Source organism: Pseudochaenichthys georgianus, chromosome 17 (genome assembly GCF_902827115.2).
Source record: "Pseudochaenichthys georgianus chromosome 17, fPseGeo1.2, whole genome shotgun sequence".
NCBI lineage: Eukaryota > Metazoa > Chordata > Actinopteri > Perciformes > Channichthyidae > Pseudochaenichthys > Pseudochaenichthys georgianus.
This window is the reverse complement of record NC_047519.1, coordinates 17,962,822-17,985,444: the sequence shown is the minus strand read 5'-3', so window position 1 is coordinate 17,985,444 and position 22,623 is coordinate 17,962,822.

The following is a 22,623-nucleotide window of genomic DNA, read 5'->3' as shown; positions in this document are numbered from 1 at the left end:
ATTGTGCTCATTACACTTGGCACCTTTCTGGTTGGATGAGGAGTACAATATCAAGTAAGACATGGATCCATTAGTTCACTCATAGATAATGCCCACATCACTAACAAAACTCCAGCTGTGTTTCAGAGACTTTCACTTATCCCCAGAGCAATCAGCTGAGCAACAAAAGGAGGACTTAGAAATACTCGGTCCCAAAGGTGAGGCGGTTACAATCAAGATGATTCACCCCCAATATATGCAGTTCTTGTATCAAATGATAAGATGGGTTTAAGTGATCGGGATATGTAAGTGATGGGGATTTACAGATTAGTGGAATCTCCAAATACACTGGATCCATGTTTTAGTCTGTGCCAGAAACACCCCTGTTAATTTTATGGACAACCGACTGGTGACCTGAGCACAATTATTGAAAATGATTACAGTAGAAACATGCTACTAACCCACAAGTACAGCTTTGTACGTACAAACTCTGAACAAAATTCCCCAGCAGATTGTGGCGACATTGCAGATATGTCCAGTCACAAAAGCTACTTATGTTCTAAATAAGAGTGAGATTTAAAGTGATCGAGAAAATATGGGGACGTTCTTTTATAGTGTGTGAAATATGTGGTGCTTGGAACATGTAGGTATTTCAATTTATAGAAGAAAATGGTTTCCTGAAAGAGTTATTTAGAGTAGCCATGTTACAGTGGGTGAAAGCAATGTTTAGGGATATGGCACAACCATTAGTAGACATTAATTGGGTTTAGATGACATTTAACATCTAAGACAGATAGTAAGATTAGGAAAATAGAGTGGAAAGGATTGGATTTATTTTACCTCAGTGTGTTAGAATTAACTATATGTAATGCGTCCCGAGATCTCTCTCTCTCTCTCTCTCTCTCTCTCTCTCTCTCTCTCTCTCTCTCTCTCTCTCTCTCTGAGTGTGTGAGGAGTTCGGTGGTGGTGAGCTGAGAGCGTGGTGAGGTTTGATGGTAACTTTTCGAAAAAGTTTTCACTTTTTTCTTCTTCTACTTTGTTCATTGTATGATTGTTTATTGGTCTTGTTTGTTGTGAGTGTAGTTAGTTTTTTCTTCCGTGAGAGAAGCGTGTTTCTCTGCAGGGATGGCTTCCTGTGAGATGCCGTCCCTGCGACACGGGGTGAGGGTGATCCCTCAGGAGAACAGTACGGTGGAGAGTGTGCTGCTGGCGGTGGGGGAGCAGGTGGGACACGGAAACATCTCCTACGCATCCCGCATGAATAAAGCTGTGGTAGTTTTTGTAAAGAAGCAGGAGTTGGTAAGCCAGTTAATTGAAAGTGGCTTAAACATAAATGATGAGTTCATACAAGTGTCCCCACTGGCAGTGCCTTCTACCCGGATTACCATATCGGGAGTCCCTCCATTTATTCCTAATGAAACGCTGGAGAAAGAGCTTAAACGCTACGGGAGAATGGCGAGTGGCTTCCGCACGGTGAGTCTGGGCTGTAAGGACACCAAGCTGAAGCACGTGCAGTCTCTGCGGAGACAGGTGTTTATGTTTTTGGACAGCACATCGCAAACACTGGATGTGTCTTTCCGTATTAAATATGAGGAAGGTTTCTACATGGTGTATGCGAGTGCTGGCAGTGTCAAGTGTTTTGGTTGTGGTGATGTGGGGCACAAGAAGATCGCTTGTCCGCAGAGACTGATAGCAGCACTTATATTGGAAGGAAACATTGTGAATGAGAGTGGAGAGGGAACCAGCGGAGTTGCTAGGCCTGTGAGCGGAGCTACCGGAGCTACTGGAGCTACCGGAGCTACGGCCCCTGTTTCCGGGGCTGACGTACTCGTGTCTACAGCCGCCGGGGCCGCCGGGGCCGCCGGGGCCGCCGTGCCCGTGCTTGGGGCAGTCGTGTGTGCGGCTGCAGTGCCGGGGGCCGCGGTGCCCGCTCCTGCTACACCCGTGCCCGCTCCCGCTGTACCCACACCTGGTGCAGCCGTGCTTGGGGCCGTCGTGCCCGCACTCGCTGTGCCCAGTGTAGCCGTGCCTGTGCCTGTGTTGCCCGAAGCAGTGGTGCCAGGCGGGTTTATGTTTGGTCCCATGATGGCGGGTAAAGCCGCAGTTTCTGTGGGTGTTAAGCCGTTGTTTGCAGGGTTTAATATAAAAACATTTGTGGAGGCTGAAGCTCAGGTAAGGGCTGGATGCAAAGAGGGTGTGATGGAGTGCTCAGAGCAGGAGCTTCAGGTGGTCTCTGGGAAACAAGCTCAGCTGTCACAAAAACTGGAAAATGAGGCAGAGCAGGGGGGCAAATCAGCTGGTTATGATGGAGCAGATATGGAGTGTGACTCTGAATCGGATAGTGTCTCCGTGTCTGACAGTGTTTCTCAGAGTGGGGATCTCTACTCTTTTGAACAGATCCAGGAGTTTCTGGATGAAACTTTCGGGAAATCAGTAAATGTAAAAAATTATTTCCCAGATGTTGAAAAGTTTGTTAAGTCAGCCAAGACAATTCAGAGGGTTGTTGGGCTAGACTTACTTGATGAAAAAAAACGGTATCGCCTCAAGAAACACATCACTACACTGAGGAAAGCTTTAAACAAAGGGACCGAAGTGCCTAAAAAAAGGAGTCGTAAATAATTGAATATGATCATACAGCACCGGGTGTTTCCTCCTTACTGTCTGTTCCTATCTTTTTTCTTAATGGCCTGTCTCTCTTCTCCTCACATTCAGGGTCTAAGGGTAGCCTCATTAAATATGAATGGGGGCAGAGACGCTCAAAAGAGAGCCTTAGTAACGGAAGTTATCCAACAGAAAAAGCTAGATGTAGTATTTCTACAAGAAACTCACAGTGACAGCAGAAATGAAACTGACTGGGGTCTCTGGTGGGGGGGGGGCCGCACGTCCTTAGCCATGGGACAAATTTGAGTGCAGGAGTAGCGATTCTATTTTCACCGCTTTTAAATATAAAAATAATATCCAGCACAGAGGTAGTGAAGGGTAGAGTCATTCTAGTGAGAGCTGAAATAGATGATTTTCTGATTAGCTTTATTAATGTGTATGCACCAAACCAAGGCTCTGAGCGTGAAGAGGTCTTTAAAGTATTGGAAGAGAAAATAAGTGATATTGGTCAAGGGGAGTTTATTGTTTTGGGTGGAGACTGGAATTGTTGCACTGACTTCACTTTGGATAGGACTGGAGCTGAGCCACATCTTCAGTCTTCCTCTGTATTGTCCCATGTTGTGAAGAAAAGTGATGTGGTGGATGTGTGGAGGATGATGCATCCTACATGCAGGCAATACACATGGGTCAAAATCTCAGATGGTAGAGTTAGTGCAGCCAGATTGGACAGGTTTTATTTACCCAAGGCCTTTTCTGCTAGGGTTTCAAACTGTCAGATCATCCCTGTTGCTTTTACAGACCATCATTTAGTCTTGATGGAGCTGATTTTATCTTCCAATGGAAAACCCAGGTCTTTTTGGCATTTCAATAATAGGTTACTACATGATTTGAATTTCTGTGAACAATTTAAAATGTTTTGGGCTTACTGGAGATCTAGGAAAGATAGTTTTTCTTCCCTTACTCAGTGGTGGGAGGTAGGAAAAGCCCAAATTAGGGTTTTTGGTCAACAATACACCTCCTATTCAACAGCCAACATTAAGAGAGTAGTGGAGAATTTAGAAAAAGACATAATATATTTGGAAAGTCTCTCACAAGCTGATCCACAGAAGAATGCCAGTTTAAAAGGAAAAAGACAGGAGCTTAACTCCTTTATGCAAGAAAGAGCCAAAGGAGCTTTAGTCCGAGCCCGTTTCACCAAACTCCAGGACATAGACGCACCCACTGCCTTCTTTTTCAGTTTGGAAAAATCAGTGGTAAAGAGAAAACAGATGTTGTGTCTGCGGCTTCCTGAGGGAAAGGTGACCACGGAGCCGGCTGAGATGAGGAAGCATGCAGTGGATTTCTACACGGATTTGTTCAAGGCTGATGGATGTGATGTGGATTCTGCTGCAGAGCTTCTGCAGGGACTTCCTCAGCTGAGCTCAGAGGAACAGAACACGCTCAGCTCTGAACTGACTTTTGATGAACTAACTGCCGCTGTGTCTCAGATGGCGTCAGGAAAGGCTCCTGGAATAGATGGATTATCATCAGACTTTTTTAAGCATTTTTGGAGTCTTATGGGACAGGACATTTTGGATGTTTTTAAAGAATGTTTTGAAGAAGGGATACTCCCAGCTTCCTCCAGGCGTGCAGTTCTCTCTCTGCTTCCTAAAAAGGGAGACTTGACCTCTTTAAAAAACTGGAGACCAGTGGCTCTTTTATGTACGGACTACAAAATCCTCTCAAAGGTTTTAGCAAACAGATTAAAACTTTTTATTGGTCAACTGATTGTTGTGGATCAATCATACTGTGTGCCAGATAGGTCGATGCTTGATAGTTTGTTTTTAATGAGGGATGTGTTTGACATATGTAAATTGTATGATATCAATGCTGGCATCATATCAATTGACCAAGAGAAGGCTTTTGATCGTGTAGATCACAAGTTTCTCTTTACAACACTGCAGGCTTTTGGTGTTGGGGAGGGGTTCCTGTCGTGGGTAAGGATTCTGTACCATGAAGCTTTTTGTGTAATAAAAGTGGGAGGAGGGTTGAGTGTCCCTGTGCCGGTTGGGAGGGGGATCAGGCAAGGCTGTCCTATCTCAGGTCAGCTTTACAGTATTGCCATTGAGCCTCTTCTCTGCAGGTTGAGGAGCCGACTGAGGGGTCTCTGTCTACCAGAGATGTCTCACAGCCCTCCTGTTGTTGTGTCAGCATATGCAGATGATATAAATATCATTATCCAGGGTCACACGGATGTACAGGAACTGAAGGAAAGCCTTGCCCTTTATGAAAAAGCATCTTCAGCCAAGGTCAACTGGGGAAAGAGCGAGGCTGTTTTAGTGGGCCAGTGGAGAGTAGGGGACATTCCTAGTCTTCCTGGAGGCATCAGGTGGGGTAGACGAGGGATTAAAGTCCTAGGTGTGCAGTTAGGGACTGAGGAGTTTAAAAAAACAGAACTGGGAGGGAGTGCTGGACAAGGTGGAAGCTAAGTTGTCTAAATGGAGATGGTTGCTACCTCAGCTGTCATACAGGGGAAGAGCTCTGGTTGTGAATAATCTCGTTGCCTCTTCTCTTTGGCACAAGCTCATAGTGTTGGCACCACCACTAGGGCTGGTGAAAGAACTACAGCGGTGCCTTGTAAACTTGTTCTGGTCTGGACAACACTGGCTGAAGGCTTCGGTCCTGTATCTCCCTGTGGCAGAGGGAGGGCAAGGGCTCATAGACATTCAGTCCAGAACAGCGGCTTTTAGACTGCAGACTGCTCAGAGACTGCTGTACGGCAGCGGGCAGCGCTGGTTGGATCCTGCTCGGCTGCTCCTCAGGAAGGCTGGAAGGCTTGGGATGGATAAACACCTTTTCCTAATCAGGACGACTGAAGCTGACCTGACGGGACTTACATCCTTCTACAGATCCGTTCTTAACGCCTGGCAGACACTAAAGGTCACACGGACCCCGGACCAGAGACCGGGAATGTGGGTGTTCGAGGAGCCACTCCAAAAGAATGACCTCTTCCCAACTGCAACCTTTTCATCTGCAGCTTTGGGAACAAAGTTTGTTGAGGCTGGCATCACCAAGCTGGGTCATCTGAAAAGAACATCGGTTGAAACTCTTTGTCACACCATAAACATCAGGTCTTCCAGAGTGATACAGAGGGTTGTTGAAGACATCATGCAGTCCCTGTCGGCGCCAGAGAGGGCATTCATTGAGGATCCTGCTAGATTGGACACTTGGAAGGAGGAGAATGACTATGAGTTTCCCTCACTCACCGTCAGTGCTGCTGTCGGAGAGTGGCAAGAGGAGCGTGGAAAACTTCGATCGATGATCGATGAGATCGATGATCTCAATGGGACCACCTGGTTAAATAAAGGTTTAAAACAAAAAAAAGTGTTTTTTTTTGTTGTTGTTGTCAGTCTCACGACGGTATTGGGACGTTTGTTAACTGCGATACCGCGATATTCGGTATATCGTTACATCCCTAGTTTAAAGGGATAGTTTTTTTAGTAACCACTCTATAAAAGCAGACAAATCTTTATTTGAATGGAAAATGTTAAAGGTAGAGCTAGAACCAAGCCAAATATAGTATTCCAATCTAGAGTATTGATTTCACCATTGTAGCATAGTTATTACCACAGGAGAACTGTTGAGGTGGAAATAACATTTGTTTGTCATCCAAGATGTAGAGTTTTAAAAAAAGGAAACTGGGCAAAGAGACATTGCACATTTTAATTTTGAAAAAGCAATATAATTGGGAGTAATGCGGGGCCTTGGATCACTCATTGTGATGGTGCATATTTTTGAGAACCAATATTGTTCAGGGAGAAGGGGTCGCTCGACCCACCCTGCAGATGTTTTAAATCTTATTTGCAGCTTCAGAGGGAGCACACAGCACCAGATTATGAGTTTTAAAAGACAACGCCACCACCTCCTGATGGTCATCCATTTAATCAGTGGTGAAAATTCCTAAATTGAACTACAAACCATTAATGAAATGACTTCTGTTTTTAAAATCCTTGTAACTCCTTGAGGGAGTAATTATCACATGCTCAGCACCCAAGGTTCCACACACTGTAAAATGAGTTAACATGGTTCTTCAAGTAGACCAGAATTGAAGATAAATTAGTATAATGAGTTATTGATATTCCACCGGTTTTCACACCATTTCAGGGACTTTATCACATCATTAGAACAGACCACCCAAAGGTACTGGAGTAGGGACTTTATCACTGCATTAGAACAGACCAGCCAAAGGTACTGAAGTAGGAACTTTCAAGTGATGAAATTCTACAACTGTTGTAACTGACCAAAATCTTCTCCCAGAAATGACTGTCTCGAATGCCGTATCCCAGAGTAGGTGTTTGGTGGTATCATGGAACTAAAACCTCATATTCAGTTTTGTCAAAGGATTGGACTGGGACCTGTGCTCTAGCACAGCCAGTGATGTTTTGTATGCAGTTAATCAACATGGCGAAACACCCCAAAGCCAGTAGGGCTAAGAGACCAGTCCCAGGGGGAGTTTAGGCTCCACAGTCTACAATGATAGCATAGGGGTCCACAGGGGAGGGCTAGATGTTGCATTCCATGTTCTACCAATTGATCACGACGGCCTCTTCTCGAGAACATATTACTTTCATACCTTAAATGGTATGAAAGGAGGGAGGGTACATTTCTCATGAGGAGACAGTTACAAATGCTAGCAGAACAAGACGACCCACCCCCATATACAGATGTTGATGAAATGATGAGTTAGTTTAAATCAGGGGTGGGGAACCTCCGACCCCCGGGCCGTATACGGCCCGCGAGACCATTTGGTACGGCCCTCGAGGTCATTTATAAACACACGCAAAAAAAAAATAAATTAAAGAAATCGAGACTGCAAAAAAATTAAACAAGCGAGTGCCTATTTTTCCTGGCCAAGGTCAGGGTCCTTGAACACAACACGAGCCTAACGTGCCATCACGTGGTATATGTCCAACCCAGTCTCATGGCATTTTGTGTTCACCAACACGATTTTTAATCTATTGATTCGTGTTCACCAACACGATTTTCCTCTTTTTTTCGTGTTGCACGCACGATTTTAAAAGCAATGTATTTCTACTGGTAATGTGTTTCGTGCCTGCAGGTCGTGGAAGACCAGAAGCTGTGTGGTTCATAAAAACATTTTCTTACTCAATATCAAGCCACAATTATTGCTTTTATTTGAAATCGTATAATTTCGGACTTTTGTTGCCGTCTGTGAGGAAAATAAATGGGGCTCAGAGCCTCGGAATACTGAAATCTGTATTTTTAAATATGTTTTTCCTTCTAATTTGTTATTCATTTCAAAATAACACTGTTATTTACTCACCAATAACACACAATTATCCTTGCTTTTATTTATTGGTTTAATTCCATAATCTCTGGCTTCTTTGGCGTCTGTCAGGAACTGCATTTCAAAATAAAAATAACCGGAAACAGACGTAGGCCTATAAGGGACATTTCGAGCATCATTGCAATTGTCAACATTTCTGAGTTTAGGATGGCCCGAAGACACTACACTACCCATAATCCCCAGCTATCGTTTAGGACTACAGTCCCTGTGATTAATCTTCAAACTCTGGGATTGGATGTTGGAGTGGCAGTGCGCCAAGGTTACGCCGAGCGTCAAAGAGCTGTTTGAAATTTGAACGAAACCACGCCAGACTATCCAAAACTGGAATCGAACGCCCCCCCAGAACTACACATGCTGGCTATTGTGTTTCGCAAAATGTTCTATGGGACGTCTCTACTGAACGTTTTCGTTTTTCCCACAATTAGAAGTTGCCAGTATTAAACACATTGGTGTTATCAAATGTAAAACATATAATTAATAAATTGGTGAAAATCGCTTGTGTCCATAATGTGCAGCATTAATATATACCCACATGACAGCTCATTGTTACTTTGTATTTCTACTCCACTACAATTCAGAGGTTAACCTGGTATTTTTAGTCCACTACACTTATTTGAGTTACTTTGCAGATTCTGAATAATTATGTGAAATATAAACAACCCTTAAATCAGACTTTAGTTACACCTGAGTAAAATTCAGGTAAGGTGATTGTCAAGTGCCAACAATCAGGAGAGATATTTGATAGTTGGTGCTTGAGAAGACTAAACATGTATCTGCAATTGACATGTATGGAAACGAGTAATAAAGTATATTCATTACTCGTTATTCTCTACTAATAGTTAATTAAAGACTGTATATTATGGCTATTTTGCACATCCCTTTCAAGATTTCAAGATTTTCAAAGGTTTATTGACATATCATATACACAACTACGGTGTAGTTATGCAATGAATGAAAACCTTTGGTCACAGGTTCCTCAACAGTGCATTACAAGACATCTATCAATATGTGTGTACCTCCACCATTAAATTGTCATATTCTGCACATTTCTTATTCTATCTACATACATAAGAGTATAATTATGTATAATATCCGTTAAAATAAGTGCTTCGACATAGTTAACATTGCAGGAAAGCAATACATTAGACGTTAAAGACCCCGTGAAGTGTGCGCCTGTGCATGATCTGTTATGCTAATACATATAGTAATGACCAAAATTGTCCATTGAAACCCATATCAAAAGATGTTGGAATAGCAACTAATTTGATGAGTTTTGAATTTGCCGCCATGAAATCCGCAGTTGACCTCCGCCTTCGTGGGCGTGGCTTGCGAGCTACTGCGTGACGTCACAAGATGGTCGCCTCCGAAGTGTTTACATTCATCACAGTTTATTGTTTCTGTTTCAAAGTCGAATTTATCAAAGTTTTTGAGCGAGTATTTTACTGAGTCGGCTGGAAGTGATTGCCAATCGAGAAAACCTGACAATGGAGGCGACAGTGAAGAAAAAGAGAGGAAAAACTCACGGGAAGCGATGCATTGCCGCTGGCTGTAGTAATGTCAAGTCTGCCGAAGTGGCGATGTTTCTGTTCCCAAAAGATGAAGGTGAGTCTGGCTGGTGTCATTGTTTCGTAGATTCGTTGATTGTTCATGACAAATAAAGGCCACTGGTCAATTCGAGAGAGAGAGAAAGAGAGACTGAGAGAGTTACAGGGTTGTTGTTAGCATCTAGTGCTAGCTCGGGGCTAACGGAGATTAGCTGTTTCAAGAGGGAGAGTCCTCTCCTGTTGGACTGAGAGAGATAATGTCAGCTCAGGGAGGTAAAGGACTCTGAGTGATTAGATTGTAAACTGTAGCCTAAGTTATCTCAGTTGGTTTGGTCATCTATGTAAACAAATATTTCCATCTATGTTAGTTGTATAAAATAGGTTAAGAAATCCTTCCAATGTTTTTTGATTATTGAAATATATGTTTCATATGAGTGTTGAGAGCTGTATCCATAAATCTCTTAATGTTGCCCTCAAAGTGCACCAGATTGATGCCTTTAACTTCAATTTAAAGAAAAACATCTTCCCGGGTGAGGGTGTGAGGTCATCACAAATAAAACAGGTTCACATGGATAGAATACTAGATAAGTGTGCACACTCATTATGTACATTACACATTTTTCTTGGATTTGTTAACACTATAGTCCCTAATATATTTGTAGAAAGGCAGGAAATGGAATTAAATCGAGAACATTTTTCATTGTTTTGTGTCCCCCCCACTTCTCAAACCAAAGTTATACCCTTGTCTAGATCTATGACAAAATATTGTCCTCAACTAAATTGACTTCCATGGCCATGTTAATGATGTCATAGATTACCTATAGAATAGAGAGCTTATCTTTTGACTATAAATGGTTGGATTAATTTTGTTTCTACAGATCTGTCAAAGGCCTAGGCAAAGCAAGTACAGAGAACCAGGAAGGACTGGGAGCCTACCAAATACAGTGTTCTGTGCAGTGAACACTTCACAAGGGACTCCTTTGATGAAAGTGCTCTACTACGAGCGCAGATGGACATTGCGACAAAGAGGACCTTGATCCTGAAGAAGGGAGCAATTCCAACTGTTTCCCCCAGAGTTGGGACTTCAGCTGTGGGACAACTTTCAACGTCAACATCAAGACCGGCTCGATCTGCATTTGCAATGAGAGAGAGAAAGCGGGTACAGTTGTTAGGCCTAATTTGTTGATGTTAAATCAGGATTTAATTCCGGTGGCTAGTAGTCCTCCTGAATTATTATTGTTGAAATGTTATGAGCAAGGTGTTAGGCCTATACTGTTTTGAATAATTTGTAATCCATTTCATATTGTGTACATTTGCAGAATAGTAGAAGAACTCTGGCAGAATCAGAAGTGGAGAAGTAGCAGTTTTGCTTCCACAGAGGAATCGATGGAGATGGGCCACTGACCGTCATGGCACCGGAACAGGGTTTGTGATTGCCCCAGGTTTTGTTTTAGATGAGCACATTGGCTGGTTTTTACCCTTGCACGTTATCATGACTGGCACACACAGTGGACACATGAAAAAAAAACCTTCTTTGTAATATGCACACCTTAGATCTTACACTTGTTATGTAAAACAAAAGGTTTAGCATTAGTCTTGTTCCAACACCAAACATGCAACCGGCAAACAAGTCTGCTAAATATAATTAGTGTAGAAAGTTGCTAGTCAGGCATGATATTGACTTACATATGCATTGGCTCTAGCTAAGCATTACTGTAGGGTACATGTTTATCATGATAATATTGTCTAGAACTTCTAACCCCTCGAAAATAGTTTACAACATCACACTATGACATTTATGTTTTCACCTGGTGAACCCACAAGAACACAATGCAACTACAGAATTTATTAATTCTATGTATAGCAACAGTTTATATCCTACAACTCACACCGACAACCAGAATAACATCACACAGTGCTACACTCATTGACAACATATTCACAAATGTTATGGATAGGAAGTAACAGTGGAATATTAATCATGACACAAGTGACACACCTGCCAGTCTTTGCAACAATACAGAACTGTTACTAGGATCAAAAAAGACACCAGAAAAGTCACAATTACAAGACACACAACACCAGAGTCTGTTCATTCTTTTAAAAAAGAATGATCTAAACAACAGACTGGAACAAAGTGTATGTGCAAGATGCAAATGAAGCCTATGAATCATTTCTACATATTCTAACAGGGCTGTATGAAAAACATTGTCCTCGTGTAAAGAAAATAGTGAAACAAAATATGCTGAAAAACCATGGATCACTAAGGGAATATTAAATGCATGTAAAATGAAAAATGAATTATATAAAGACTTCTTAAAGAATGGATCAGTCGAGGCTGAAAAAAATACAAGTCATACAAAAACAAACTAACAAAGATAATACGATGTAGCAAAATGGATCATTACAACAAATTATTGGAGGATAACAAAAATAACATTAAAAATACATGGAATGTATTAAATACCATTATTAAAAAAGGAAATGAAAAGGCACAATACCCAAACAGTTTTCTGTCAAAAAACGATACAGTAATTTATGACATGACCTCAGTTGCCGAAGATTTCAATAAGTACTTTGTCAATGTTGGTCCTTGTCTAGCTGGAGAAATTCCAAATACTGGTTGTAGTGATGGTGTTGAAAGTAAAGATATATATGTGAAGGAAACTATATTCTTAAGAGGGACTGATGAAAATGAAATTATTGACACAGTTAAAAAACTTAAGAGTAAAAGGTCTACAGACTGTCATGATATTGACATGTATACAGTTAAAAACATTATTGAATGTATAGCCAAACCACTAACTCACATCTGTAATCAGTCAATACAAACCGGTGTATTTCCAAATAAAATGAAAACTGCTAAAGTCATACCAATACATAAATCTGGAGATAAACATGTACTGTCAAACTATAGACCAATTTCATTGCTCTCACAGTTTTCTAAAATACTGGAAAAAATCTACTATACAAGACTAAATGACTTCATCACCAAACATAACATACTCTATGAACAACATATGGTTTCAGAGAAACAGAACTACATCATTTGCAGTTATAGAATTTATGGAACACATTACTAAGGCAATAGAAAAGAAAGAATATGCAATAGGGATATTTCTGGACCTTAAAAAAGCATTTGACACGGTTGACCATGAATTATTAATTAAAAAACTACAGAGATATGGCATTAGAGGTGTGCATATCATGGCTATCCAGCTACCTACACAACAGGGAACAGTACGTTGAACTACAAAGCCATAAATCACAACTACTGCAGGTTACATGTGGGGTGCCTCAGGGCTCAGTCTTGGGGCCATTACTATTTATTCTGTATATTAACAATATATGTGAAGTATCAAAAATTATTAAAACCATTCTTTTTGCAGACGACACAAGTCTACTCTGCTGTGGGGACGATTTAGAACAGCTATTGGTCACAATGGAGAAGGAACTGAGCAGGATGAAGATCTGGTTTGACCAAAATAAATTAACATTGAATGCAAGCAAAACCAAACTCATTATATTGGGAATCGATCGACCAATACAGAGAAGAAACTCACTATAAATGGCGTCCAATTAGAAAGAGTATCGGAAATAAAGTTCCTTGGAGTAATCATAGACAATAAATTAAGTTGGAAACCACATATAAGCTATATCAAAGCCAAAATATCCAAATCAATAGCAATTCTGAATAAAGCCAAATACCTAATTAATCAAGCTTCTTTGTTTATGCTGTACTGCTCCTTCATACTTCCATACATGATGTATTGTGTGGAAGTTTGGGGGAACACATATAAAACAAATACACATCCTATCTTCATCCTGCAAAAAAGAGCCATACGAGTTATACATAAAACTACCTACAGAGAACCAACAAATAAATTGTTCATCAAACTAAAAACACTAAAACTACAAGACCTGGTTGACTATAAAACTATTCAAATTATGTTCAAAGCCGCAAATCAACAATTACCTCATAATATCCAGGGACTTTTCACACAGAGAGAAAGCATACACATGTTGAGAGGAAACTGCATTTTCAAAAAACCACCCGTACGAACAAATGCCAAACTTCATTGCATCTCATCAAAAGGTGTTAGTCTGTGGAATAACTGTAACGATGCACTGAAATATTGTACAAGTCTATCTAAAATGAAAGTATTATTTAGGAGTCTAATCATTAATGGTTATGAACAGGACCTGTAAAATCTCATTTGTTGTTATTTCTTGTAATTGTAAAAAATAATTTCTTTCTGATTGTTTTGTAAAAAAAAAAAAAAAAAGATTAACAAGACAAACATGTCGCTGATGACGATAAGAAAAATATATGTTAGAGGGGGTAGGACCAGAAAAGTTTTTTAAGCTTCTTCTTGCCCCTGTTGAACATGAACAGAGACTATCTGAAAATTATTATTGTTATTATTCTTTTTAATTTTTTTTTTGTTTGTTATTATTTATTTTTTTGGTACTTTGTTATAATTATTAATCTGAGTGAAAAAAAAAGAAAAAAAAAGGAGAATATATATATATTATTGTTATATATTTGTTTTGTTTCTGACATGTTCAATAAATTGACTAAACTGAAACCTGGCAGGAAGGACAGAGTCAAGATCAGGCTTGCCAGACAGACTTGGACTCCAACAGCTACTGTCAGCATCAAGACACAGACTGGGAAACAACTCACAAAGACACAGTCAAAGGATAATGCCACTACTGATTGGTTAATAGTACTGCACTATTAAATCACAACAGTTTGACAGGATGAGCGAGTGTGTCATATAATACTGTATTACAGTACGGGATATTCCTTCTAATGTTGAGTTTGGTTAACTCTAAATAGTAAGCAACAGATCAACATAGATTTGTGGTTTTATATAAACACAATATAGTATTCCATTGATCATTTAATTTCCAGCATGCCAGGTGACGCCCGAGATGCTGACTGCAAGTCTATCAGTACCAGCGAGGCAGAGAAAGCTGAAAGTCCATGGCACCAGAGACCCAGCTACAGCTGACCAGCCACCACAGGCTGCCTCTAGCAGCAGCAGCAGCAGCAGCCAGGCGTCAAGCTGGAGCAACACAAACTGGAAGACGCGCCGTCCAGCAGTCCAGCTGCACCACCATCAGTATCAGGCTCCTCAGACTGGGAACCCAGTAGCCTCATCTCAGCGGCTGATTCTTCTGACAAGTCAGATCTGTCAGAAAGTCGGGAAGCATTTGGGGATGAGATCTGCCACACGGAACCCAATACATCGTCTTTGGCTCCAGCCTCGGGAAACTGCTACAGTGGTGCCACTGTCCCTCTTGCCGGCAGTGTCGACATCCGTCAAGTGTGACAACCACTGGAACACTACTTACGATCCACCAACATGTGACTCCTGTCTGCAGGCAACTAAGTGGCAGAGTCAACCGAGCATTGGAGCAAAATGGAGGAAGGAACTGTGATGAAGTCAACTCCAAGACACACATTGCCAGGACTAAAATAAAACACTAAATCACTTTCTGAATCAATATCAAGTTTAATAGAGCTGTTCATGTATAGACGTGGAATAATTACAAAAGAGAGATATTTCTTTTCACATTTTTAAAACTGTTTCTTTGTTTATGTTAACAGAACCCTTCTTGCCGGACTGCATTACATGAGAATGCCAGCAGACATACTGCAACTACAAAGGCGGGAGAACAGAGGTTCAAAATCCGCTACCCCAAGTACAAGGCTGGAGGTCATGTTGTGAAGAAGATCCTCGTAGAGGCAACATTCAGTGAGTTTGAAATTAAATTACTCAAAATAATATTGTCCAGATTGGTAAAGTACCGGTACTAATGATTTAGTAACTATTTCAGTTCAAAACCCCAATTGAAAGAATGATCTTGGCTTGATGACAGACACCATTTATTATTATTAACAGAATTTTGTATTCTGTTGCAGGCTATGTGGATGATCTCATGAGAGAGGTGGTCGACCTCTGCAAGAAACCCAGCGCAGACAGGCCTGTACAGCTGGAGGAGCCTCCAACTCTGTCCTCGGCAATGGAGAAGCCTGACAGAGCAGAGGCCATCAAGGCACATGCCAGTCGTTTCAAGACCAAATAGTCTGTCACTGTGCAGCTTCAACTGTGGAACTGTATTAAACATTCACTTCAGAACTGTATTGTCACTGTCCTTCTTCATAACCGTGATAGTCCATGGATGGAAACTGTCGACGAATTTGGTTCACTGCACAAGAGGGCAGTGGCACTCTTATGTCGCGTCCTAGGTAACCCCAGCAAAGTCTCACCAGCTGGCGGTAGGCTGTGTATCGGTGGCGTCTGCAAGATGAAACATTATAGCATTGATATGACGACAGCTACTGTCAAGAGACTACTACAAATGAAGAACAATAGATGATAATAGGTCAACTTCAAAGTTATATTTTCTTATACTCAGATCATAAAAGACTAATATTCAAAACGTATAAAGTTGCAAAAGTTGTCATGACATCATATAAACTGATACATTGATATACTAGTAATAGACTTTATTGTAAATAGTGTTTGTAAGGCTTACTCATTGCCCTCTTGCTGGAGATGGCCATAATGTTGCCTGTATCCATAGTATGCTATACGCAGCACCCAGATGTCTAGACGGCCAGATTCGGAAGCCGGGGTGGTCGATTATGCAGCTGTGGCCACCATCCTCCTCCATGGTCCTGGTGACAGCGGGGGATTTCCCGACAGCACACACTCTCGGCTACAGTGTCCATGTTGTTACAGTTGTCGCACTGACACCTAAAACATATAAACAGATGTAACATTATGATTAGCAGGAATGCCAGGATGTTTCAGTGTCAGGTTGCGACATTTTGCAAGGTCACTGGATTTTATCATTTTAACTTGGAACTGTATATTGTTGAATTTTATGCAGAAGATCCAATAAAGTTAGACTATGTGCGCATGAAAATAATTTCTTGTTCTCGCCCCCTGATTATCTGATAGGTGGAATTATTCCCATAAGCTGCAGAAAAACAGGGCTGGTCACCCTGGCGTATGTTTTAATTCAGTGACCAGAAAATTATTTCGTTTAATAATACTCTAGCACATGACATGTACATAAGCTAATTATTTCCCAGAGGCTGAGCCCAAGCCCCCCCCTATTTTCCAATCGACAGTGACAGCACAGTTACTGCTAACCTGCTAACCATTCAGTGTTCTGTAGCCGGTCAATGTCTTCCCCCTCGTCCATGTCGTCGCCATCATCCTCCCCACTTGACGTCCCTGACGGCTCAAATATGTAGGGTTCAATGATGTCCTTCGCTTCCTCATCGTTACTTCCATCTTCTGTGCCACTTCCTCATCTATCCTGTCCGAAAAACTGTCAAAAATCAATCATTCTCTCACACTTGTATCACTTTCCAAAGTCTCCGCCATGTTTACAATCACAACCGGCCCATCTTGTGACGTCACAGCCGCTATCGTCTGCAACTTCCGGTAGGCTCAGACGGCCGTCATTATTAAAAATATTTTTTCATTTAAAAAAAATATTTTTTCATTTTAATAATTAATTAATTAATAATTAAATTATTTTAGCCATGAACAGGCACAATGATATGTAAGGAATGAAACTGACATTTCGTTTTGGCGCAAAAAACATGCACTCACGGGCACTTTAAGTACTTTGTCAGGCTTAATATTTATCTGCAGCTAGATACCCCCAAAGTGTTTTGTTATTTAAAAGAAGACCTTAATCTGTTATTTAATGTTTAAATAAAGGTTAATTCGTTTTTCTGTTTTGCTCCTCCTACTATTTAATATACATCCTGCAACAACACACTCTCACTCCCTAAGCGTCCAATAGCGACGTTTGGTCAGTGTCCGTGGCGTCCAATTGTGACACTCCTAGGCTCCTTCAGCGTCATAAAGGGACGCACATAGCTTTCAACTGATTGCAATGTATTCCCATCTGCGTCGGGATTTGACGCTCATGGAAGCACAGCATTCGTTTGTGTCGGCTGCCCTTAAGGTAATGTGAGCATCCATTCCCATTGGATAACGGAGAATTGTACACCCGGATGTAAGTATTCCTCTTACTGTCGATTGATTTAGAGTGAGAGCTGCACTACTCATCGACTAAAAAACACCAGATTATCCTTGTTAATTACACAACATTGATTGGCTTAAATTGTGTGCAATGCTTTTGTATTTTTTCCCCTTCGATTCGGAGAAACAAATATTTGTTTTGGAGTAAAGGATGGCAGAAGACACTACAACTACCCAGAATCCCCAGCTATCGTTAGACTACACCATGTGCGCTGTTTGACAAACCCCCGTGATAGTCCTCAAGCTCTGTGATTGGAGAGTGTGCTCCGAGGTTAAGCCGATTCTCGAACAGCACTTGAAATGGGATGGAACCACGCAGACTGTCCACAACTGGATTTGAACGGGTCCACCGCGTCCCCCCTACCCCACCCCGTCCCCAGAACTACACATGCTGGCTATTCTGTTTCGCAACATGTTCTCTATGGTCTCTACTGGGAGTTGTAGTTTTAAAAGACGTTTACGTATTTCCCATAATAAGAAGTTGCCAGTATTAAACTGTGTACATCCCTGGAGGTTTAGGGGACAGGAAACACTCACATTTAAAACAATATAATTAATAAATGGGTGAAGAAAATTGCTTGTGCCCATTATGGGCAGTATTAATTATATATACATGCCAGCTAAGGTTCAGAAGAGCTTTATTAACAGCTGGTCTTATGTTTGTGACCACTGTGATAACATTAACATTACATTACATTAATTGATAAGCCTGAAACTGCACTTGTCAAGGTTCAGAGGCACATTTTGCAAATATGGCAGTAGCCATTGATCAGCTTAAGATAAGATATACTTTATTGATCCCAAGTGGAACATTTGCGTTACATCAGCATGTTAAATATGCAGTTGTGTTTATTTGAAAATCATTTAGTATAATCACACAATTCTGTGTTTTATATTCAACAATTCTGTGTTCTTTATTTATTGATTGTTCAATACCTGACAAGCCGGAGATGAAATATCTACATACATCGTTATAAGAGTATAATACATTATGTCTAATATCAGTTAAAATAAGTGATTCAACATAGTATAACATTGCTGGAGTATGCACAAATATTGATAGATGTCTTGTAATGCACTATTGAGGAACCTGCAACCCAAGTTTTTCATTCAGTGCAGAACTACCACCACAGTTGTGTAGGCCTATATTATATGTCAATAAACCTTAGAAAATCTTGAAATCTTGAAAGGGATGTGCAAAATAGTCATTATATACAGTCTTTGATTAACTATTAGTGGAGAATAACGAGTAAGGAATATACTTTATAGGGATCGTATTAATATCTAATAATAAAAATAATTAAATTCAATAACATGCTTTAACCACCTGGTGTCCCTTTATATCAGCTGTGCACCTTTATGGTGTAAATACAGCCTATCTACCAATTGGATCAAATATAAAAGTGAGCCGAATTAGTGTTGATACTGCAAGGAGACGTATTGTGTGAAAAGAAATGTAAGATGTTGTTTAATGGCAGATATATTTATGATCCACGTCACGTTTTCAGTTCCTCATGTTTGTCTAGAGGTCTTCTCATCAGGGCTCTATAAATACAGAACTACGGCAGATATGTAATATGTAATGCAGCCGAACCGTGTATTACAATGCCGTTATGTGATGACTTTCAAAGAGAAAAGCAAGCACACTCGGAATAAAGTATTATTTTTTTTTTTTTTAAATGTTTTCGGTCTGTTTCTGGTATTTGTTAATGACGATGTGCTGTGAGATGTGAGACTGGAATTTGCACAGGGGAAAATAACGTAGGCTATCTTTAGATGCGGATTTTGTTAAACTAATATGTTTAGGCTGTGGGATCAACACTATACATTGACGGGGAAGGGGGGTAGCAATAAAAGATAACACCATTAAACAGTTACACAACATAACAGAAATAATATCGATAGCAGCGTCCCTAGCAACCACCCTTGGTAACAATGAAAACGTTGCGATTTCCTGAAGTAATCTTCGTAATAACTAGCAAACTAAAGATCATGTACATCCACTGCACCCATAATCTGAAATAACAACTCATATTTCTCGCATCAAATGACATCAAACGCATTTTAATGGCCAACTAACTTTAAAATAGGCATTTTCCAGTTCGGCCATGTTTTCTTTTTCTGCAGGGAGAAATGTGAAGATCAAGTGACATAGACGCCAGCCATCGGAATGAATGGTGAAAAAAAACGGGGTTTGTCAAACAGAGCACATGGTGTAGTCCAAACGATAGCTGGGGATTCTGGGTAGTGTAGTTGTCTTCTGCCATCCTTTACTCAGAACAAATATTTGTTTTTCCGAATCGAAGGGGAAAATACAAAAGCATTGCACACAATTTAAGCCAATCAATGTTGTGTAATTAACAAGGCTAATCTGGTGTTTTTAGAGTCGATGAGTAGTGCAGATATCACTATAAAATCAATCGACAGTAAGAGGAATACTTACATCCGGGTGTACCAATTCTCGTTATCCAATGGGAAGTGGACGCTCACATTGCCTTTAAGGGCAGCCGACACAAAACGAATGCCGTGCTTCCATGAGCGTTAAATCCCGACGCAGATGGGAATACATTGCAATAAATTGAAAGCTATTTGCGTCCCTTTTATGACGCTGAAGGAGCCTAGGAGCGTCACAATTTGGACGCCACGGACACTGACCAAACGTCGCTATTGGACGCTTAGGGAGTGAAAGTGTGTTGCATGCAACTGTTTTATTGTAGAGATCACTTATAGTATCTTCTTGGATTTTTTTATATTCTATATTTCTATCACAGACCTTCTACTTTCCCCCTATGAAAGTATGTACTCTTAATATTTTTTAATCAAACATACAACACATAAAAACCATAATTCAATAACGTGCTTTAACCACTAGGAGGTGCACACAAGGTATACACAGTCCATAATAACTTTGTTTATTACATTATTAGTGTAGGACACTTATGTATGTACAACATCTGAAGATGTGTAGTTTTATTCATGCTTTCACATAATTTTACAGCATATTGTTATCCTATTTCAGACTAAGTATTTTACATTCTTACATTCAAAGAAAATCAGTAATATCTTTAAAAAGTCCTTTTATATCAGCTGTGCACCGTTATGTTGTAAAATATAACCTATCTATGAATTAGATCAAATGTAAAAGTCAGCCGAATTAGTGTTGATACTGCAAGGAGACGTATTGTATGAAGATAAATTGAAGATGTTGTTTAATTGTTGTATATCAACGTCAAGTATTCAGTTTCGCGGCATTTTCTTCAGTTTTTCAAAGGTCTTCTCATCAGGGCTCTATAATAAAGAACTACGGCAGATCTGTAATATGTAATGCAGCCGAACCGTGTATTACAATGCCGTTATGTGGATGACTTTCAAAGAGAAAAGCAAGAGCCTCGGAATTAAGTAATATTTTGTTCTTTTAAAATATTTTCCGGATTTTCATATAATATAAACACCAAAATCCCAGGTATGCATTGCAGCTAAAACATCCATTTAGCGAGCTTAAACCATAGCTGAGGATCTTGGGTAATCGCTTGAAAGCCTACGTCTGTTTCCGGTTATTTTTATTTTGAAATTCAGTTCCTGACGTTCGCCAAAAAAGCCAGAGATTATGGAATTAAACCAATAAATAAAAGCAAGGATAATTGTGTGTTATTGGTGAGTAAATAACGGTGTGTCTATTTTGAAAAGAATAACAAATCAAAAGGAATAAAAAAGATTGAAAAAATTCAGATTTCAGTATCCTGAGCCCCATTTATTTTCCTCACAGACGGCAACAAAAGTCCGAAATTATACGATTTCAAATAAAAGCAAATAACTGTGGCTGATATTGAGTAAGAACATTGTTTTTATGAACCACACAGCTTCCGGTCTTCCACGACCCGACCGGAGAAAAAGACGTGCTGCAGGCACGAAACACATTACCAGTAGAAATACATTGCTATTAAGGCTGCGGCCCCACGAGGACGAATTCGGTCGTTTGCGTTACTGTTTAGTGTCATATAGACCGTTCGGCCACACGAGGACGACCGAATATGGCACTAAACGACTGAGGAAACGACAACGGGTCCCAAGGTGGATAGAAATGCATACGCCACTCTCTGGGGGGTCAAACAGCTCCGTGTGTGCGCCCTATACGGACATTTTCAGATCACTGATAGTGATTGCGCAATAGCCCCGCCTCTCCCCACCTCTTCTGCTCACCTCCGCTTACCCGCGCCAGTGCTGAAGTGTTTCGCCACCAACAACAACAACAATGGCGGATCGCAGAGTTGCTATCGTGCTCCGGACGCTATTGACCATGCTACAGTTGTTTGTGCAACATCTACAGCAATAATGATGAGGCAATAGCCCCGCCTCTCCCCACCTCTGCTGCTCACCCCCACGTCAAAGTAAAATGCAACCCTGAATTCAGATTATTTATCTTTCTCTCGCGAGTGAAGTCTAATCTGACAGAACGGAGACACGCAGCTCTGCTCACCTGCAGCTCCTCCCGCTGCAGCAAAACACACACTTCAAGTCGATCATCACCCTTAGCTATTTTAATTACCTCTCAAACTCCCTAAACTAGTTATAAATATGTTTAGTTTTTACAGTCGGCCGGGTCACTGATTACTGGATGAGCTGCTGCATGAGACAGACACTGGCGCTGTCCGAAGAGAGGGAGGAAAAAGAGAGGCTCCGTGTATTTTATCATTATATTATATAGAGTCGTTATTCATTGTTTAAAGCTCAATAAATAACAAAGAAGACCTTTGACCGGCACTTTTATAATTTTGTCCGAAGATTTCAACTTTAATACACGCTGACTGGCGAAAAACTCTGCCCGGTTCCCTCGGCCCCCCACCGCGGAGAATAAACAGAAGGGCAACCATGACAACCATTGCTTCTTCGCTGCTTTTGTGGAGGAAGTTACAGCGCCACGTAGAGGGCTCCTGCATATGTACTGCAGCTTCTCCAGCGGTTGGAGCTAAACGGAGCGGTCTCGTGTGGGCAGACACTATCCGGATGATTATTGCATGTGGACGGAAGCCGTTTGCGATTGCGTTTGCGTTAATCCCTATGCGTTTAGCCGTTT